The sequence below is a fragment of the Lepisma saccharinum genome, chromosome 22 (assembly GCF_977018435.1).
Source record: "Lepisma saccharinum chromosome 22, izLepSacc3.1, whole genome shotgun sequence".
NCBI lineage: Eukaryota > Metazoa > Arthropoda > Insecta > Zygentoma > Lepismatidae > Lepisma > Lepisma saccharinum.
In genome coordinates, this window is record NC_139250.1 from 51,329,510 (window position 1) to 51,351,559 (window position 22,050).

The following is a 22,050-nucleotide window of genomic DNA, read 5'->3' on the forward strand; positions in this document are numbered from 1 at the left end:
GACGACTAACTATTTCAAGAATATGTTCTTGAGTAGTTTCAAAATATTTGCACAACTTTTCACATAAAGTAGAACTGAATTGAGTGGAACTTTCGTACTTTAAATGTCAGTCGCAGTAGGGTGTGAAATAAATTTCATCTTTTGATCTCATACCTTGCAACGCCAGCGTGAGAAAGGAAATGGATCAACTGAGCAGATAGAAACATTCATCGAACTTCATACTTAATTAATTTTACAATGATTCTGAAATATAATTATTTCACTTAATTACTACAGATCATGTTAGTAATATAATTGCAATACTAAAAGTAAAACTGCATTGAGTTGGATTTGAACCCGCGACGTCCTATTCCTTAGGGTTAACAAAGAAGCTAATCCTTGAGCATTTTACCAACTGCTCTACAACTTTGTTGGAAGCAAATCTCTAGAAACATATGCAAGCTTCCCCTTTCTTGTGTTACGATCAGATTTTCCCTGCAGATTCTGGGAAATATGAATATGTGCACATTGCACAGTTCTTTGCAAAGTATTGTTAAATATATGCCATCTAAACGAATCGTAATATTGCCTCTCTGCATTGGTAGAGATTTCCTCCACGTGGGCCACTACCGAGTGCAGTGTTTCCAACCACACAATAGTTTCTCTGTTACCCATTTCAACATGAAGAAGGGCAAATATTTTCTACCATTATTTGTTATTGTTGAGTTTTCCGTTCTGTCCTCTATTAGAATGTTCTAATATATTTCCTGACTTCATGTCATAAGCACAAAGGTAAATCTTTCGCCATTTTGTTTCTCGACTGGTAAGGACCTACAGTAAAGTTTGCTACTGTCTGCTGCTGCTCAGGAGCTATGTTGCCACCTTCACGATTTCTGGACTAAGAAACATTTCAAGGTGGTAAGGTAACATTTGGAGTAATTTACCTTGTAGAGATACATTCAGAACATTTAGTTTGTGGAAAATATCAGAAAAGCAATTTTTACCCAGATAGCATATAAGCTTGTGGCAAGCTTATGATAGCTTCCTTATAGCTTGTCAAACCAAGCTTGACATGGCAAGTTGGACGTAAGCTTCTGATATGCATCATGGTCTTCCTGCAACGCAACATTGGATGATTTTTTAAAAATAAAATAATAGACACACCCATTTAATATAACAATAGATATACTTATTAACCATAAACAATTGTGACAAAATGAAATGAAACCAAAATATAGTGTAATGAATTCCAATGTGATAAAACACCAAAGCTTATAATACCTGCGGCGTACACTAGATGGCAGTGCGACTCAAATTAAAAACAAACATAAGTTTTAGTAACACAAATAAGGATAACTTAGATTGTATTTAGTGAACAAATGTGTTTTATTATCCTTCAAAAGATGTGTGAATATTTAAGTTGCAAGAAAGATCAGAAAATGAAATGTGATGAATTAAAATGAAACTCCTGTGATAAATATTTTTATCGCAGACTATATAATTAGGAGCTAAGTACTTCAAAGACATCAGGTATAGGTAATCGTAAGTCCATAATCGTAAGTCCATAATCCATCATCCTCCGGAACTACGGCACGTGATATATCCAACACATGCCGCACCATAGCAAATTATTACTTTCCTAAGAAGTAATTTTCCCACTACTGAATAAGTAACATCTAAGTGAACTACCCCCAGAATAAGTAAATCTGTACCACTTCAATACTGAAAACACACTTAGACCATCACCTTGCAAGAGAAAATATTTATGAAAACAATTCACTTACCAAAGAGAAGGTGTAGCCTTCTAAATGGAAAACGAGGACAAAAAAAAAAAAAAAAAAAAAAAACTTCAAAGACATTCAGGTATAGGTAATCGTAAGTCGGTCTCTCTTGTGTCACGCATCGTGGGCCAATTATTCCAGGTGGAAGCCGTAAGTCTGGAACGGACAAACGGTACCAATTGTGCCTATACGGTGGTTAGGTGATTGCGAGGAACCTTTTTTGGTTGAACACGTTGAGTGGAGCAGACATACGACTTACACTATTTTTGAAACTGTTTTCCCTTATTACCTTCATCCTTCCTCTTCTTGGTTGTCTTGGGCTCTACAATTAGTTTGGAATTGCTTCATTGGATTGAGTTGTCGGTTGGTTTGAGTTTGTTCGCTTTCCCACAGGATTTTCGTTTGTTCCATTGGATCATATAACAACACACGGTTGTGGTCTTCTGATATGCATCATGGTCTTCCTGCAACGCTGCTACGACAGCGAGAAGGGGTGAAAACCTTCACCGGAGGTACTAAACGGACGGACGGTCCAAACTCCGAGACGATGCTAGATTCACGAAGTACCAATGATCCAATGCAAACGTCCAGCTATTCCACAAAACACCGACGTCGCAATTCCTACGAAGGACTACCTCTACCTCAACGTCAACGATCTAGATCACCAATTAAACGAGATACAGGAAATACAGCTCATGCAACCCAACTAAAATCCAAACAACAGGATACCAGCTTATATAACTTCCTGCTCACCAACTACGACACCAAATTCAACACAGCAAAACATGTTTTCCAACAAACATCTAAGTATGTGCCAAGGGCACAAATTGCACAAATACTGTTCACCCGTAATGGCATCATATTGAAATCACCAGATCCAGACTTTGCAAAACTAATTAGAAACAAAGCTTCTTTTGAAATCTATGGAGCCAAAGCAAACATCCAAACACTAAATGCTTCCATTCAAAAACAACCACCACCACCACATAAATCCCCACTACTATCAGTTGTCATCAGGGGTGTAGAACCTAGTCTAACAGACGAAGAGATTTTTGAGGAACTGGAATGCGAAGGTGTACAAATCCGTAAATGTATCCGTATTCGCAATAACAACGGACCCACATACATGGTGCGGGTCCTAACAGACTCACAAAATGCTGTAGACACCCTACTACACAGTGGAGCATACATATACAGACGCAGGTACAAAGTTGAACCATCCCGTTCTCAACAACCTCTTCCATTGCGGTGCGAAAAATGCCAACAGTATAACAAGCATACTACTGCTGCATGTCCAAATCGAGATAAATGCGGATACTGTTCAGGACCCCATTCAACCAGAGAATGTCAAAACCAAACTGCTGCACCAAAATGTGTCACATGTACGGAAAACCATCCTACATACAGTTACAAATGCAAAGCCAAGCCAGATGCAATACCTGAACACCCCGATCTAACAGTTCCCCTGCGCACCAATGACACTGCTACAGAACCTGACAATTCACTACGACATCCAGTAACAGTGGAAGATCTAATACGTTTCTTCACCCTGACTCTCCAAAATGTGCACCCATTTTTAAGAACGCACATATTAACCCAAGTAACAGCATCTGCAAAAACAATTTTCAACTTGCAACTCCATGCAACATACTCTGGTCCTCATGTGCATTTCCACATATCCCACTTGGAAACTGCGGTTTAAGGTTTTGAATATGGCAGTACGGAATATGTATAATTTTCTATTTTTAAATATCCGATCTGTTTCTAAACGAAAAGCTTTATTGCAACACCTGCTTTTGGAAGAATCTGTTCACTGCTTTGCGCTAAACGAAACCTATCTTGCTCCAAAAATGATCTGTCATATTCCACCATACAACATCTTACGCCACGATGGTCCGCCGGGATTAAGAGTAAACGGCGGCACAGCAATTGGAGTAGATAGAAAATTACCATATCGAACAGTTACCTTCCCACCAAACTTCCACTTGCCAGAACATACTGCTAGTACCATCTATTTTCCATCCCGGGTCGTTACTTTTGCTACCATCTATGTAAGACCAGGGGAGACTATTCCATACCAATTCTTTCAACATATCCAAACCCTTAGCAAACATTATATCATAGCAGCGGACATCAATTATCATAGTCGAACCATGCAAGACAAAACAAACTTTTTACAATTTCTGGACCAAAACACTACAGCAGAATTCCATGTACTGCCCAGAGCCACACGTCCCATAAGTAACACTACCCCTGACGTTGTTATAACATCAACATCTCTAAGTACCTGCTTGAACATATCTGTGCTGGATTCCATCGGCAGTGACCATGACCCAGTGAAAATTACCTTAAATCTTGGTAACCGCAATACGAGCAGTACAATACAACCTCGAAAAATCTGGTGTTACAACAAAGCGAACTGGGAGGCATATAGTGAAAAGCTACAGAATGCTTTTTCTCACCCGCATCCACCACCAAACAATTCAGAGGAACTCGATACGGCGGTGGAACATCTTACTGCTCAGATTACCAGTGCGGCAACCACTAACATACCTACGACCACTCTGAATAGTTACAAACCCAAGCTACCTCCGCAATATCTTCACCTAATCACAGCATCACGACGAGCATACAGGGACTACCTCCAGACCAGAAATCCTGAATCCCTTAACTTACACCGTCAATGGCTGCGTACCGTACAAAACTATATAAAAGCTTATAAACAACGTCGATGGATTGAAACGTGCAACCAATTGAGTGATGAAAGCCATCCCACCAAATACTGGAAACGTTTCAAGGTGCTCACTGGACAATCCAGTAGTACTCCTTATCCAATAACAATCAAGGATGCAGCCCTAAACACTGACACTGAAAAAGCTTATGCCTTCGCAAATGTCTTGCAAGACACTTTCACTCCAACACCACAATTAGCTCCAAATCTCCGCCTCCAGACCAAAATTGACAGAGTCACCAACCCCAATAACAGGCAACTGCAACCCAGCAATACGCACGATATTGATCCTAATAATGCTCTAACGGTTCCTATTACAACAGACGATATTATCAATACTGTGCGTAGGAAGAGAAACACCGCTCCCGGCTTGGACAATATCACATATGTATTGATCAAACAGGCCCCGCTTGCTTTGCTGTCCTTTCTGGCTATTATCTACAATTTTATCCTCCGCACAGGACACTACCCGACAGACTGGAAGATTTCGAAAGTTCTAATGTTTCCAAAGCCACACAAAGATAGTACCAACCCCACAAACTATCGACCTATTCAGCTCACATCAACATTCAGCAAAATATTCGAACGCATCATTGTTCGACGCATACACATGCACTTACAAGCACACAGTTTACTTCCGTCGCACCAAGCAGGCTTTAGACCTCAACACAGTGTCCTTGATAATTTGTTAAAACTAACGACTCGCATCACAAATCACTTCAACACTTCCAAACCATCCTGTCTAGTACTATTCGACCTGGAGAAAGCATTTGACAAAGTATGGCATACTGGGCTCATCTACAAGCTCCATAAATTCCACCTACCGCTTTCCTATGTCAGATTAGTACACAGCTTCCTAACAAATAGGGTCGCCTATGTCACTGTAAATGGAGCAATGTCATACCCCATTTTCCCTTACTCTGGCGTTCCACAGGGTGCTGCTTTATCACCATTACTCTACATACTATACGTTGCCGATATGCCAAAACCCCCACAAGTTTCTATCTACCAATTCGCTGACGACACCGCATTTCTCGCCTGTTGTTCAACCATCCAAGCTATAAACAAAACTCTCCAACCAGCTATAAACTCCTTCCAAAGATGGTGTGACACATGGCGTCTCACAATAAATGCTCTCAAAACACAAGCATTGGTATTTCTACAGACAGGCTGTCGCTCGAAGATCCAAAGGAACCCAACATTATTAAACATCAAAACACGGGGAACGCCAATTCTGCCTGCCACCACTGCAAAATACCTAGGAGTCATATTTGACTCCAAGCTAACATGGAAACCTCAATTGCTCAACATCGTCCAAAAAGCTACAAATCGTCTGAACTTGCTCAAACGGCTAATTGGAACATCCTGGGGACTCAACTCCCAGGTTGTCCTACATACCTACAAGGCTTTCCTTCGACCAGCAATAATTTACGGCCACACTGCATGGATATCAGCGCCAGACTCATTCTATCACAAACTACAAGTTCTGGAAAGACATGCTCTTCGTTTGGCCTTCAGAGTAGTCCTACCAAGTCCTACACGACTACTGTACGAGCGAATAACCTTCCCGGAAATCACAACCCACATCGAAGCCATCCGTCACAAATATATAACTGGTCGAATGAACTCGCACCATCCACAACTTCTCAGCACAATGTACGAAGATGCTCTACACGACTGCCTTCCCACTTACCACTGCACACCATTACAGCATCTCTTAACCATGTATACCTTCCTGATAGATCCACAGCATCCTGATTATCAGCTGTACATAATCCATCATCCTCCGGAACTACGGCACGTGATATATCCAACACATGCCGCACCATAGCAAATTATTACTTTCCTAAGAAGTAATTTTCCCACTACTGAATAAGTAACATCTAAGTGAACTACCCCCAGAATAAGTAAATCTGTACCACTTCAATACTGAAAACACACTTAGACCATCACCTTGCAAGAGAAAATATTTATGAAAACAATTCACTTACCAAAGAGAAGGTGTAGCCTTCTAAATGGAAAACGAGGACAAAAAAAAAAAAAAAAAAAAACTTCAAAGACATTCAGGTATAGGTAATCGTAAGTCGGTCTCTCTTGTGTCACGCATCGTGGGCCAATTATTCCAGGTGGAAGCCGTAAGTCTGGAACGGACAAACGGTACCAATTGTGCCTATACGGTGGTTAGGTGATTGCGAGGAACCTTTTTTGGTTGAACACGTTGAGTGGAGCAGACATACGACTTGCACTATTTTTTGAAACTGTTTTCCCTTACTACCTTCATCCTTCCTCTTCTTTGTCTTGGGCTCTACAATTAGTTTGGAATTTGGATTCGCTTCTTTGGATTGAGTTGTCAGTTGGTTTGAGTTTGTGCCTCTTTTCCCATAGGATTTTCGTTTGTTCTATTGGATCATATAAACAACTCACGGTTGTGGTCTTCTGATATGCATCATGGTCTTCCTGCAACGCTGCTACGACAGCGAGAAGGGGTGAAAACCTTCACCGGAGGTACTAAACGGACGGACGGTCCAAACTCCGAGACGATGCTCGATTCACGAAGTACCAATGATCCAATGCAAACGTCCAGCTATTCCACAAAACACCGACGTCGCAATTCCTACGAAGGATTACCTCTACCTCAACGTCAACGATCTAGATCACCAATTAAACGAGATACAGGAAATACAGCTCATGCAACCCAACTAAAATCCAAACAACAGGATACCAGCTTATATAACTTTCTGCTCACCAACTACGACACCAAATTCAACACAGCAAAACATGTGTTCCAACAAACATCTAAGTATGTGCCAAGGGCACAAATTGCACAAATACTGTTCACCCGTAATGGCATCATATTGAAATCACCAGATCCAGACTTTGCAAAACTAATTAGAAACAAAGCTTCTTTTGAAATCTATGGAGCCAAAGCAAACATCCAAACACTAAATGCTTCCATTCAAAAACAACCACCACCACCACATAAATCAGTTGTCATCAGGGGTGTAGAACCTAGTCTAACAGACGAAGAGATTTTTGAGTAACTGGAATGCGAAGGTGTACAAATCCGCAAATGTATCCGTATTCGCAATAACAACGGACCCACATACATGGTGCGGGTCCTAACAGACTCACAAAATGCTGTAGACACCCTACTACAAAGTGGAGCATACATATACAGACGCAGGTACAAAGTTGAACCATCCCGTTCTCAACAACCTCTTCCATTGCGGTGCGAAAAATGCCAACAGTATAACAAGCATACTACTGCTGCATGTCCAAACCGAGATAAATGCGGATACTGTTCAGGACCCCATTCAACCAGAGAATGTCAAAACCAAACTGCTGCACCAAAATGTGTCACATGTACGGAAAACCATCCTACATACAGTTACAAATGCAAAGCCAAGCCAGATGCAATACCTGAACACCCTGATCTAACAGTTCCCCTGCGCACCAATGACACTGCTACAGAACCTGACAATTCACTACGACATCCAGTAACAGTGGAAGATCTAATACGTTTCTTCACCCTGACTCTCCAAAATGTGCACCCATTTTTAAGAACGCACATATTAACCCAAGTAACAGCATCTGCAAAAACAATTTTCAACTTGCAACTCCATGCAACATACTCTGGTCCTCATGTGCATTTCCACATATCCCACTTGGAAACTGCGGTTTAAGGTTTTGAATATGGCAGTACGGAATATGTATAATTTTCTATTTTTAAATATCCGATCTGTTTCTAAACGAAAAGCTTTATTGCAACACCTGCTTTTGGAAGAATCTGTTCACTGCTTTGCGCTAAACGAAACCTATCTTGCTCCAAAAATGATCTGTCATATTCCACCATACAACATCTTACGCCACGATGGTCCGCCGGGCTTAAGAGTAAACGGCGGCACAGCAATTGGAGTAGATAGAAAATTACCATATCGAACAGTTACCTTCCCACCAAACTTCCACTTGCCAGAACATACTGCTAGTACCATCTATTTTCCATCCCGGGTCGTTACTTTTGCTACCATCTATGTAAGACCAGGGGAGACTATTCCATACCAATTCTTTCAACATATCCAAACCCTTAGCAAACATTATATCATAGCAGCGGACATCAATTATCATAGTCGAACCATGCAAGACAAAACAAACTTTTTACAATTTCTGGACCAAAACACTACAGCAGAATTCCATGTACTGCCCAGAGCCACACGTCCCATAAGTAACACTACCCCTGACGTTGTTATAACATCAACATCTCTAAGTGCCTGCTTGAACATATCTGTGCTGGATTCCATCGGCAGTGACCATGACCCAGTGAAAATTACCTTAAATCTTGGTAACCGCAATACGAGCAGTACAATACAACCTCGAAAAAATCTGGTGTTACAACAAAGCGAACTGGGAGGCATATAGGGAAAAGCTACAGAATGCTTTTTCTCACCCGCATCCACCACCAAACAATTCAGAGGAACTCGATACGGCGGTGGAACATCTTACTGCTCAGATTACCAGTGCGGCAACCACTAACATACCTACGGCCACTTTGAATAGTTACAAACCCAAGCTACCTCCGCAATATCTTCACCTAATCACAGCATCACGACGAGCATACAGGGACTACCTCCAGACCAGAAATCCTGAATCCCTTAACTTACACCGTCAATGGCTGCGTACCGTACAAAACTATATAAAAGCTTATAAACAACGTCGATGGATTGAAACGTGCAACCAATTGAGTGATGAAAGCCATCCCACCAAATACTGGAAACGTTTCAAGGTGCTCACTGGACAATCCAGTAGTACTCCTTATCCAATAACAATCAAGGACGCAGCCCTAAACACCGACACTGAAAAAGCTTATGCCTTCGCAAATGTCTTGCAAGACACTTTCACTCCAACACCACAATTAGCTCCAAATCTCCGCCTCCAGACCAAAATTGACAGAGTCACCAACCCCAATAACAGGCAACTGCAACCCAGCAATACGCACGATATTGATCCTAATAATGCTCTAACTGTTCCTATTACAACAGAAGATATTATCAATACTGTGCGTAGGAAGAGAAACACCGCTCCCGGCTTGGACAATATCACATATGTATTGATCAAACAGGCCCCGCTTGCATTGCTGTCCTTTCTGGCTATTATCTACAATTTTATCCTCCGCACAGGACACTACCCGACAGACTGGAAGATTTCGAAAGTTCTAATGTTTCCAAAGCCACACAAAGATAGTACCAACCCCACAAACTATCGACCTATTCAGCTCACATCAACATTTAGCAAAATATTCGAACGCATCATTGTTCGACGCATACACATGCACTTACAAGCATACAGTTTACTTCCGTCGCACCAAGCAGGCTTTAGACCTCAACACAGTGTCCTTGATAATTTGTTAAAACTAACGACTTGCATCACAAATCACTTCAACACTTCCAAACCATCCTGTCTAGTACTTTTCGACCTGGAGAAAGCATTTGACAAAGTATGGCATACTGGACTCATTTACAAGCTCCATAAATTTCAACTACCGCTTTGCTATGTCAGATTAGTACACAGCTTTCTAACAAATAGGGTCGCTTATGTCACTGTAAATGGAGCGATGTCATACCCCATTTTCCCTTACTCTGGCGTTCCACAGGGTGCTGCTTTATCACCATTACTCTACATACTATACGTTGCCGATATGCCAAAACCCCCACAAGTTTCTATCTACCAATTCGCTGACGACACCGCATTTCTCGCCTGTTGTTCAACCATCCAAGCTATAAACAAAACTCTCCAACCAGCTATAAACTCCTTCCAAAGATGGTGTGACACATGGCGTCTCACAATAAATGCTCTCAAAACGCAAGCATTGGTGTTTCTACAGACAGGCTGTCGCTCGAAGATCCAAAGGAACCCAACATTATTAAACATCAAAATACGGGGAACGCCAATTCTGCCTGCCACCACTGCAAAATACCTAGGAGTCATATTTGACTCCAAGCTAACATGAAAACCTCAATTGCTCAACATCGTCCAAAAAGCTACAAATCGTCTGAGCTTGCTCAAACGGCTAATTGGAACATCCTGGGGACTCAACTCCCAGGTTGTCCTACATACCTACAAGGCTTTCCTTCGACCAGCAATAATTTACGGCCACACTGCATGGATATCAGCGCCAGACTCATTCTATCACAAACTACAAGTTCTGGAAAGACATGCTCTTCGTTTGGCCTTCAGAGTAGTCCTACCAAGTCCTACACGACTACTGTACGAGCGAATAACCTTCCCGGAAATCACAACCCACATCGAAGCCATCCGTCACAAATATATAACTGGTCGAATGAACTCGCACCATCCACAACTTCTCAGCACAATGTACGAAGATGCTCTACACGACTGCCTTCCCACTTACCACTGCACACCATTACAGCATCTCTTAACCATGTATACCTTCCTGATAGATCCACAGCATCCTGATTATCAGCTGTATATAATCCATCATCCTCCGGAACTACGGCACGTGATATATCCAACACATGCCGCACCATAGCAATTATTACTTTCCTAACAAGTAAATTTCCCACTACTGAATAAATACCATCTAAGTGAACTACCCCCAGAATAAGTAAATCTGTACCACTTCAATACTGAAAACACACTTAGACCATCACCTTGCAAGGGAAAACATTTATGAAAACAATGCACTTACCAAAGAGAAGGTGTAGCCTTCTAAATGGAAAACGAGGATAAAAAAAAAAAAAAAAAAAATCAAAGACACGTCAGTGCGTCGAGAGAAAACCCCCTTGGAACATTCTCTATGACTGCAATTTCAGTACGTTTGGAACGGACGACTGGAGGAAATTGCAGTCTACACAGTGGTTTGGTGTTCCCGAGGTAGTTTGTTGAACGCCTTGCTGCGAAGGGATATCTAGCTCGAACGACACTTTTCATGTGGCCGCAACTAGGTTCTAGCCCCAAACATTCACCGGCGGAGCTCTGGTCACCAGTAAATAATCCTCCAGGGCACCAATCCTTTCTTTCTTTCGTTGGCTCTGGTTTCTGTCCTCGTTTCTCATTGGCTGTTTGGTTCTAAAATCTTGTTTGGTAAGTGTCTGTTCCGAGACTTTGACTCTGACTCTCTCCATCACGTGCAAAGTGCAGCTTCCACACTCACTCGCCGATTGCAAAGTAGTGCAAGGGAAGCGATGCATAAAGGGCTCCCCCAACAAGTTGGGGGTACTGTCCCTAGAGATGTCAGAGCCAGAGGCCGGAACAAGCTAGAAAACCCAAATTCTCGAAGCTCTTCCATGGATTCCCGCGATCGATCTAGGTCACCACTTGCCAACAAAAAGCGGAAACTTCTAGAGAGAACAGACTCCAGACAGAACAAGACCGAAGTAAACACACAGACACCAGTGCAGTACAATTTCCTTCTTTCGAACTACGACACCAAATACAAGACGCCAAAACATATCCTAAATAAAATCCTAAAATATGTGCCAAGACCTTCAGTTAATGAAATAGTCTTCACCAGGAACGGAATACTTATAAAATCTACTGACCCACATTTCTCCACCATTATCAGAGACAAGGCCTCCTACCAAATTTTTGGTACAAATGCCAATATGAAGCCACTAACCTCTACACGTCCAAAGCAACCTCCTCCGCCTAAACGAGCACCAATGCTATCAGTGGTGATTCGGGGTGTTCCCCCTGAATACACCAACACAGAAATCGCTGAAGAAATTCAGGCAGAAGGTCACACCATCCACAAGTGCATGAGAATCCGAAATGACAACGGACCAACCTATATGGTTCGAATACTGACAGTAGATAAATATACCGTGGACTAACTATTGCACAATGGAGCCTATATATATTGTCGAAAGCACAGAGTCGAACCTTCCAGGACGTCAACACCACTGCCAGTGCGTTGTGAACGTTGTCAAATATACAATCAGCACACTACAACCAACTGTCCAAATTCAGCCATCTGTGGATACTGTTCTGGGCCAAATTCTACCAACACTTGTACAAAAATCCAGAACCCGCCTAAATGCAACACATGCTCTGAAGGACATCCTACTTACAGCTATAAATGCCAAGCCAGACCTATCCCAGAACCAAATAACCCTGAGCTTGTTGTTCCCATCCGAACTATAGATAGCTCAACCAAACCGGCAAATTCACTAATGGACCCAATCAGTGTGGAAGATCTGCTACGATTCTTTACTATTACAACTCAAAACATCCAGCCATTTCTACGCAAACATATTCTGGACCAAGTCATACTCGCTGCAAAAACACTTTTCAAACTACAGTTACACGCTACGTATACGGGACCACATGTCCATTTCAATATCAACCCTCTTGAAAACACAAGTACATCCTAAGACAGTTTTCAGACTCTTCATAACAATCATGGGTTATTCTTTTCTCTTTTTAAATATTCGTTCATTTACAAAACACAAAAGCTTATTTGAGACTGTCTTGCAGGAAAAGAATATATCAGATTTCGCCCTCAACGAAACATTCCTAACGCCAAAATTCAAACCCAAAATCAGCGGATCTAATATGATTCGACATGAAGGGCCAACGGAAGCTCAACGTGCAAATGGAGGGACTGCAATTGGCTTTCGAAAATCATATCCGCATAGAGAACACACATTACCACCGCATTTCAACCTTCCGGAATACAGAATAGCAACAATATATCTGAGGCACAGAAGCATTACCCTAGCAACCATCTATGTTCGGCCCGGACATCCTATACCATACAACTTTATCAATTACATTGAAAACAGCTACAAGCATTACATAATCATGGCCGACATAAATCTCCATAGTCGACCACAAGCCGAAAAGGGACAATTTCACCAAACTATAGTCAGCTGCCAAAATTGCCATTTCCACCAACTTCCGAAACCATCTAGACCAATCAGCAGTACTTCTCCAGATGTTGTACTTACATCGAATTCCCTCATTAGAAATAGCAACGTGGATGTACTTGAACCCATTGGTAGCGATCAAGCACCTATAATCTTTACAATTGAAGCACCAGCACCAACTCCTCACAAACCCTTTCTCATAACAAGGTACTCCTACGATCAAGCAGACTGGGAAAAATATCGTAATACAATCGAAAACGCCGTGCAAAACGCAGATACGCTAACAAACAATAGGGATCTAGATGATGTAGTCCCATTACTCACTTCTGCCTTAACTGAAGCTGCGAAAAGTACCATACCACTTCAAACTATCATATCAATCTATATAAACCAAAATTACCGCCGAACTATCTAAAACTGAATTCAGCCTCCAGACGTGCCTTCCGAGAGTATGTTGTAACAAGAAATCCTGAAGCGTTACGACATCATAGACAACTCCTCCGCACGGTACAAAACGATATCATTCCATATAAAAGAAGGAATTGGATAAAAACGTGAAATACATTGGCAGCAACTTAACAAACTCACAGGAAAAAGGTCAAGAACTACATATTCCATTATAGTCGATGGGAAATCCGTAGACGACGACCAAGAGACCAAGACGACCTTTGCACACCACTTTCAAGAAATCTTCACACCACAAACTGAACCATTACACAAAACAACCCAATCACGTACAGTAAAACGTATCTCAAACCCACATAACCGAGCTCTCAAACCTAACAATGACCATAGTATGGATGAAAACGTACCTCTAACCTTACCTATAACACCAGAAGACATCGCATGCGCCATATCTCGGAAAAGAAACACTGCTCCAGGATTCGACATGGTAACCTACCGACTCGTCAGAGTCAGAGAGGCTCCAAGAACCTTTCTGCTAATCCTAGCCACCATATATACCTATATACTACGAACAGGCTACTTCCCGACAGAACGGAAAGTTTCCAAAATGCTGCTGTTCGCCAAACCCGGGAAACCTGTTCGCGAAGTATCCTCTTACAGACCAATACAGCTCACATCGACCCTCAGCAAAATCTTTGAAAAAGTACTTGTACGCAGATTGCACCAACACCTTTCATCCAAGAAGCTCCTACGTGCACATCAAGCAGGCTTCCGACCATCCATCAGCCTCAACGACAAACTTCTGAGATTAATAACAACTATAACAAACCACTATAACAAGTGCTTGCCATCGTGTCTTCTTTCATTCGATCTCGAAAAGGCGTTTGACAAAGTATGGCATTCCGGATTAATATATAAACTCCACAAATTCCAACTTCCTCAATGCTACATTCGCCTTATCCATTCGTTCCTGGCAGGCCGCATGGCATACATCTCTCTGAACTCGGCAACATCCTATCCCATCTTGCACACAGGAGTTCCGCAGGGGTCTGTTTTGTCACCGCTGTTATATTTAATGTATGTAACAGATATGCCGACTATGGATACCAGCACACACGTATTCCAATTTGCAGATGACACTGCTTTAATAACTCTTAGGAAAACAGTTCAATCCATTAATAAAACACTCCAAAAGGCCGTAGACTCCTTTATTCGCTGGTGTAACCAATGGAAACTATCAATAAACTCTTCAAAAACTCAGGCAGTAGTTTTCCTACCTCCCCACTGTCGCTCCAAAGTACACCGAAACCCCAAACTCTTGGAGATTAAAATAGAGAGGACACGCATCTTACCTTCAAATCACGTAACATACCTTGGGGTTACCATAGATGAAAAACTGACCTGGCGTCCACACTTAGAAAGGATGAAGAAGAAGGTAAAGAACCGCCTAAACCTATTATGGAAACTGGTGGGTACATCTTGGGGATTACACCCGACAACAGTCCTAACCACCTACAAAATGTTCTTGCGCCCAGCCATCACTCCCGGGCATATTGCTTGGATTGACGCTTCTGCCTCCTTCTACGACGAACTGGAAATCTTTGAACGGCACGCATTTAGATTGGCTTTCCGGATTAAATTACCTTATCCCACAGCACTACTGTATGACAGAATTTCCTTCCCGACTATTTTGTATCACATTGAGAGCCTTCGCCAACGATACATAAACAAAGCCATGATATCCGAAAACCCAGTATTCTGGAATACCATTCATCTTGATATCCGACATGATGCAGCACCTACATATATCTATACGCCATTACAACACCTGCTCACCATGTATTCATGTTATCTAGATGATCTAGACCCACAGAAACACGAATACGACATATATCATCCATCGCAGTTATCAGGCCATATTTATCCCACCACTACAGCCTAAGCAGTACCAACAATACTCTTACTCGAAATATAGAAATCGATATTTACATTCTTCTGAACCACGCCCAAAAGTAAGTTAACACATACGAATCACCAATCTTAATAAGAAAAAGATCCTGCAATATAAAAAAGCACTTAGACCATCCAAAATAATGAAAGACACATAACTTACAATGAAATCACTTACCGAAGTGAGGGCATAACCCTCTCAACGGGCTAACACTCGCAAAAAAAATAAAAAAATCAAAGAGGACAGACCTCGTTGCGATGTTGGGGAAGCAGCATCTTTTCCATCTAACTCCGTAGAAGTAGAAAGGAACTTCATTTGACTCTTTATGCCAGAGCCTTGGAAAATGAGGGAAGAAGAAAGCGACTCCGAAAACGTCGACCGCCCATAAATGTAGAAGAGGTTTCTACCAGCAGCGAATGCAACAACGCTAGTCTTCCAGCGCCGAAGCAACAAACTTCGACCCAAGCTGACAAGCCCGTAGCAGATCCAACTGAGAAGACCTACAGTCCTCCCTGTATCTCCATTTATAATACGACAAGTTGTGAGATATCAAACCAAATACATGCTCTTGTCTGTGGCAGAGCTTGTTTTATCTACAACAGAGGATGTTGTAGAGTGCAAGCACACGACCACAAGGACTTCACGGCCATACGTGAATTCCTCCAGAAAAAGACGATTGGATATGCTTACGGCTCGTCAGCCGCAGCAGAAGTCAAAGTGATTCTACGCCACCTCCCGGCGGATACGAGGACCGAGGATGTTCAAGACTATCTGACCAATCACTGTGGATTAAAAATCCATAGTGTAAGTCGACTTACAGCTCCAACTCGCCGTCAGCAGAAGACCACTACAGTGGACCAGGTTTCCAATGGTCCCACCCCGCCAAGGCGACCATTATCCCTTCTAATGGTCGTTCTGCCGAAGACACAGCAATCCCAACGGATTTACAAGATTGACCATACAATTCGAGTGGAGAAATACCGCTCGTCGCAGATTCTGCAATGCCACGCCTGCCAGAGAATCGGGCACGGCCAGCGCCACTGTTTCGCCCAGCCCCGCTGCGTTAAGAGCCCGTATCACCGCTGGTGACGACACCTAAAAAATAGGTTCTTGCGTCGACCTGCTGTGCTCGAACAGTCAAGTGTGTGGCATTTAAATTTCACTGAGTTAAAGATCAAATATGAAATCAGTTATGTCGCGAAGCCTTTTTTTTAAATACATTATTTATTACGTAGTTTTCCTTATCTCAATTTCGTAAAATTCAATTGCTCCCCAATTGTATGTAATAACATAAACAACATTTTAAAGCACGAGAAAGCTTCAACTGTTCTTCTACAGCTAAGAAGTGAAACTGATCTTACAGAATTTTCTTTAGAATGTCTGTAGCTTTTCGACGTATAGAGCAATGTATGTAAATTTTAACTTCGACTTTTCTAAGCTGGTCGCGCTAGCCGTTTCCCCCTCTGTACCGCTCGCGCTCCTCATAAACCTCCTCTTCACTTCTCCGCCGTCCCTTTTTTTTCTTTCACAATCGTTCAGTCTTCCCTTCCTCAAGTGGCAAGAAAACCGCATGCTGAGACCTAGGAAAAGAAAAAAAGAAGGCAGGGAAAGGTTTTGGGGGAGAATCAATGGTTTGGTCGATGCTTGTAAACAGTTCTTCACTACGCCTCTCCGATGGCGCAGTGGTAGTGTCGTCGCCATGTAATCAAGGGGTTCCGGGTTCGATACCCGGTGGAGGCATATAGTGGTTCGGATCCCACTTTAAACTGTAGGTCCACTCCCAATTAGCCTTACTGTGCATAAAGTGGACTTAAAACATCAATTCAATCAATCAATCAATTAATCAACTACGCGATATTCTAATACTAAATCACGATGGGGTTGAAGTGCTATGACAACAGCGAAGGACGGGGGATTTCCCCAGTATATTGTTTACAAATGGGAAGGGCTGGTTGCACAGACTGAAGTGCACATTTACAAAAGGTTTGCACGCGAAAGAAAAATTGTGCCAAATTATAACTTTTTTTTGCGAGAACACGAAAGTCCATTACCACCGTTTTTTTTTAGGTCAAGGTTTCTTTACCCGAAGTTTTTAGGTAAACATTGTAAAAATTCTATCTGGTGGTGGATTATCAACCTGTCACGCAAATGAATGACTTTTTAGCTGTCGATCATAAATAAGTTCAATGAACGTTCATTGTCAGTTTGAGATATTTCTGAGGGTCAATGGTAAAGAATACTTGATGGTCTGTTATGGAAATAGTGCTATTTGTAAACATTTTGAACGTCCGTTTAATTTAATTTCGAATTTGACTCCTTTCATGATTTGTAAGTAGGGGGATAAAATATATTTACTTAATACTTTACTGCGTTATTTTATCACCAATTACACACACACACACACACACATATATATATATATATATAACAGTCAGACCGAAAGATAAATCACAACATAAGATAGTTCTGTGTCATCATATACAAAAATACTTTTAGGCATAGGTCTTATGTAAAATAAAATACATTAATTATATGTTGTTGTTTCTTTTCCAAAGACATTATTTACTTGAATAATATGACAGACTTACTATTGACAATGACCATACAAAACATACCATAAAAATTTCTTCACTTTCAACTTTCTGGGGCCGGCCACTGTGGGGGAGTGGTTAGCACATTGCGCTACGACGCCAGGTCTCCCGGGTTCGAAATCCGACTTGGGCGCGGATATTTGTGAGTGTCCATTCATCAATTTCATCATATCATCAATCATCCCCATCTTCGCAAATTGGTCAAAAGTGGCACAAAAAACGAAGTAAAATAAAGCAAATCAATCAATCAATCAATCGACTTTCTGGATATACGACAAATAACACTATTTCTGTATAAGGAATTTTAGGCGTGCTCAGATCCTCCGATTACGGAGAGCAAATGCCTTGATAAAGTTCAGCTGACGAAATAAAGCCCTCATTCCATCTCACTGTTTTTATTACATTGATGGGGAGAAAACAGGGTCGTGTGTGTCCCGACCCACCAAACATCACTTTATTAGATGAATTTCAACTTGAGTGGCACCATTGTTCTCTGCTGGCGCTTTATTTTCCATCTCTGTCGTTCAAAGACTAATTTACGTATAAACGTGGATTAGTACCGCAAATTCAAAACAACTACACATATTTATTCATGTGCAATATATTGGCAATTTATTCTGCAGACACACAGATAATACAACTAAAGAATAAAATATGTGGAGGTGTTAATCAGAAATTTGCTAGTGGGAGAGTCCAATTACATAGGAAGTAATACACTACCCTTCCCTTACGTAGTTACTTGGAACTTTTGTCGGTTTGAAAATAGTATTTACTTTTATTTCTATAAAAGCATAATGTTGTTTAAGAACGGTTATAAGATTCCTCTGCACTAAATTTCTAAGTGAGACTATTAAGGGGCAACTTCTCCCTCCCCCCCTCATTTACGCAGCGTATGCAAAGAGTGTGAATACTTTTTCTGCTGAAAATGGAAAATGAACCACAGCAAGAAACTAATGAAATACGTCTGCTTTTATGAACAGCTGCAGAATTATCTACAAACTTGTTGAAATTCACAATTTTGCTAGATTGTACTCATTGGACGAAATACATAGAGCCAGGGACGGCGCTACAAAGAGGTTAGGGGGAGATGAAACCTCCACAACAGATCTAAGCTCCCTATAGCCGCCAGATTTTTATAGTACGTTAGACTCCTTTCGATCGAAAATAAAAGAACTATAAGCTATCTTACGTAATATTTTCCATTATAAAACTTCCCTTAGGGCAAGGCCATTGCAATGTTCAAGTACATTTCCTGCTTTTATAAGATCGCAAGATTATTACAACGTGTTGTACGTAAAATCGTGGTTGGAAGTGGCAGCTGCAGATCTGCATGGATCAACAACGGACATTGATTATTTAATACAGACTAAGTGATTGTTAAATCACAAGTCTCCAAACTTGCCAAAAATAATTACAGATACTCTGCTGCCTATCTGGTAGGTGGATGTGTTCAGTGGCTGTGGGATTGCTGTTTGGTTGTTGGAGGGTCAAACGATGATAATAATACGATGCCTACGAAGCTAAATGTTAACAATTATTATCCTATGTAAATCATGTCACTATTTTTGGAACGAGTGTGAAAAATTAATTTATAAGTTGGAGGATGTTACCAATTCTATTGCGAAGGTAACACTGAGAGAACAAACATATTTTCAGTGCAAATTCACCAACACTAGGAGACAAAAGCATTGACTATCAATATCATTGACATAAATCAATGGATACAGTTGCAGCTCTCGCACTGGGCAGATGTGATTAGTAGTGAAAATAACTACCAATAGTTTTATGTGGCCGCGGTGGCTCAGTCGGTAACGCGTCTGATTACCATGCTCAAGGTCCCTGGTTCGATCTCTTTTCTAACGTTGGAAGCGGCCCCGGCGCCCACCCAGCATCGAATAACATGGGTACCTGGGAGAAACCGTGGGGGGTAAAGGCGGTCAGGGGCGTGGTGCTGATCACATCACCCCTACTCACGACCGGATCAAGAAAGTGTGGGGCGTTACCCCCACACCCCCTATACGCCTTCATGGCGTGGTGCTAAGCACAGGGGAACACTTTACCTTTTTTACCAATAGTTTTATATATGTGTTTCACATCTGATTCTTCTCCATGGAATAGAAATTGGCCACTCGGCAAAAATTATTTTCCAACGTCATAAATAATAATTTATTAACATGTAGACCTAGGCTTACAAAAAATAAAACTGCCCCAAGCTTGCTGTTTTTTGCACTGAATTGCAATGTTTTGTTGCACAAAGGCTAATTGGGACAAAACCTACAGCCTATAGTGGAATCCGAGTCACTTAATTAAATGTGCCTAACCGTGAATCGAACTTGTGACCCCTCGATTACAAAGCATCATTATTACCGCTAACCGAGTCGGGTAGGTTCACTTATAATCTTTCTAATTCTGAACAATTAAGAGTTAGGTAGTTTCTGTAGTCTTTTAATTCCTTAATGTCGTATTTTTGCTTCTCAGTTGTTTTCAATAACAAATATAGATGTAACGATAAAAGGATTGAGAAAACATCGCTGACAATTATGTTCATTGCAAATACTAGAATGAGAAACTACAGGGGGTACAGATGGGCAATTGTCCCCTCGACTTTAAATTTTATACAAATAAAAATACATTTCGTAAAATTTTATTTCTCGCTTCGCTCGCGGTACCTGCTTTTCTTGCAGTCTTGTCAATTTCCGAACCGTAGCTAGGAAGTAGCGGGAGTTGGCCCTGGGCGCCGAACAATCTGATTGAAGAAAATTGTAAAAGAGAATGCCATGCCATCCCATGAAATTTTTGCGCCCTATTAAATCAATACTGCTTTCAACTTGCAAAAATTTGGATGAAAAAATTTTCTTGCTCGCTTCGCTCGCACTTTCTTTTCTCCAATGTATTGTAAATGATCAGAGAGAAGTAACAAGAAATAAATAATACAGATGCTATAACAGTTTGGTTTGGAGGAAGAAAACGAGCGCCCATATTTCAGAGACAATCGATATGATTTTTGCTGTTGGTTTGTTAAGGGGCGGATGAATAGATTACGTAATGTATTTAAATAATATGTTAATACCTAGGTATATATATATACATATATATATATACACACACACACACACATATATATCACATCAATGCAAAAAACTAAACCAGTGAGATAAAATGAGGTTTTTCTTTCCCGATCTGACTGAATTTTCAAGGCTTTCCCCCCTTATCAGAGGGTCTGCGCACGCCTATAATGTTGGTACCTTCTTCTAATAATAAAAAAATAAAATAACTGTAATATTAAATTAATAACATTAAAATATTAATTAATATTGTTATTACATGAATGGGAAAAAGACGGCATAAGAATAGGAATATAACAGCACGTATTCATTATCTAACTCATGAATAGTTCAGATCGCTTCAATTTGTATAAAAACAACTGCCCTGTCAAGGTGATTGTGAAACAGATAAGGAATTGAATATTTATTGAATAACGAAGAAGGATGTTAGATCCATTTGACGTAAAGAAAAGCTCTTAATTTAATATTTAAGCATATTACTTAAGTAGTGGTGTGCATAAATCTTCTTTGATACAGCCATCCAAAGTTGTATGACCCCAATGTAATCCTTCCCTTGCAATAAGTTTGACGGAAATATACCTCTCTTGATTATACGACAGATGCTAAACAAAACAAGCATATTTACTTTATTTAATTTTAGTACTTCGTAAGTCTCTCGTGGAAGA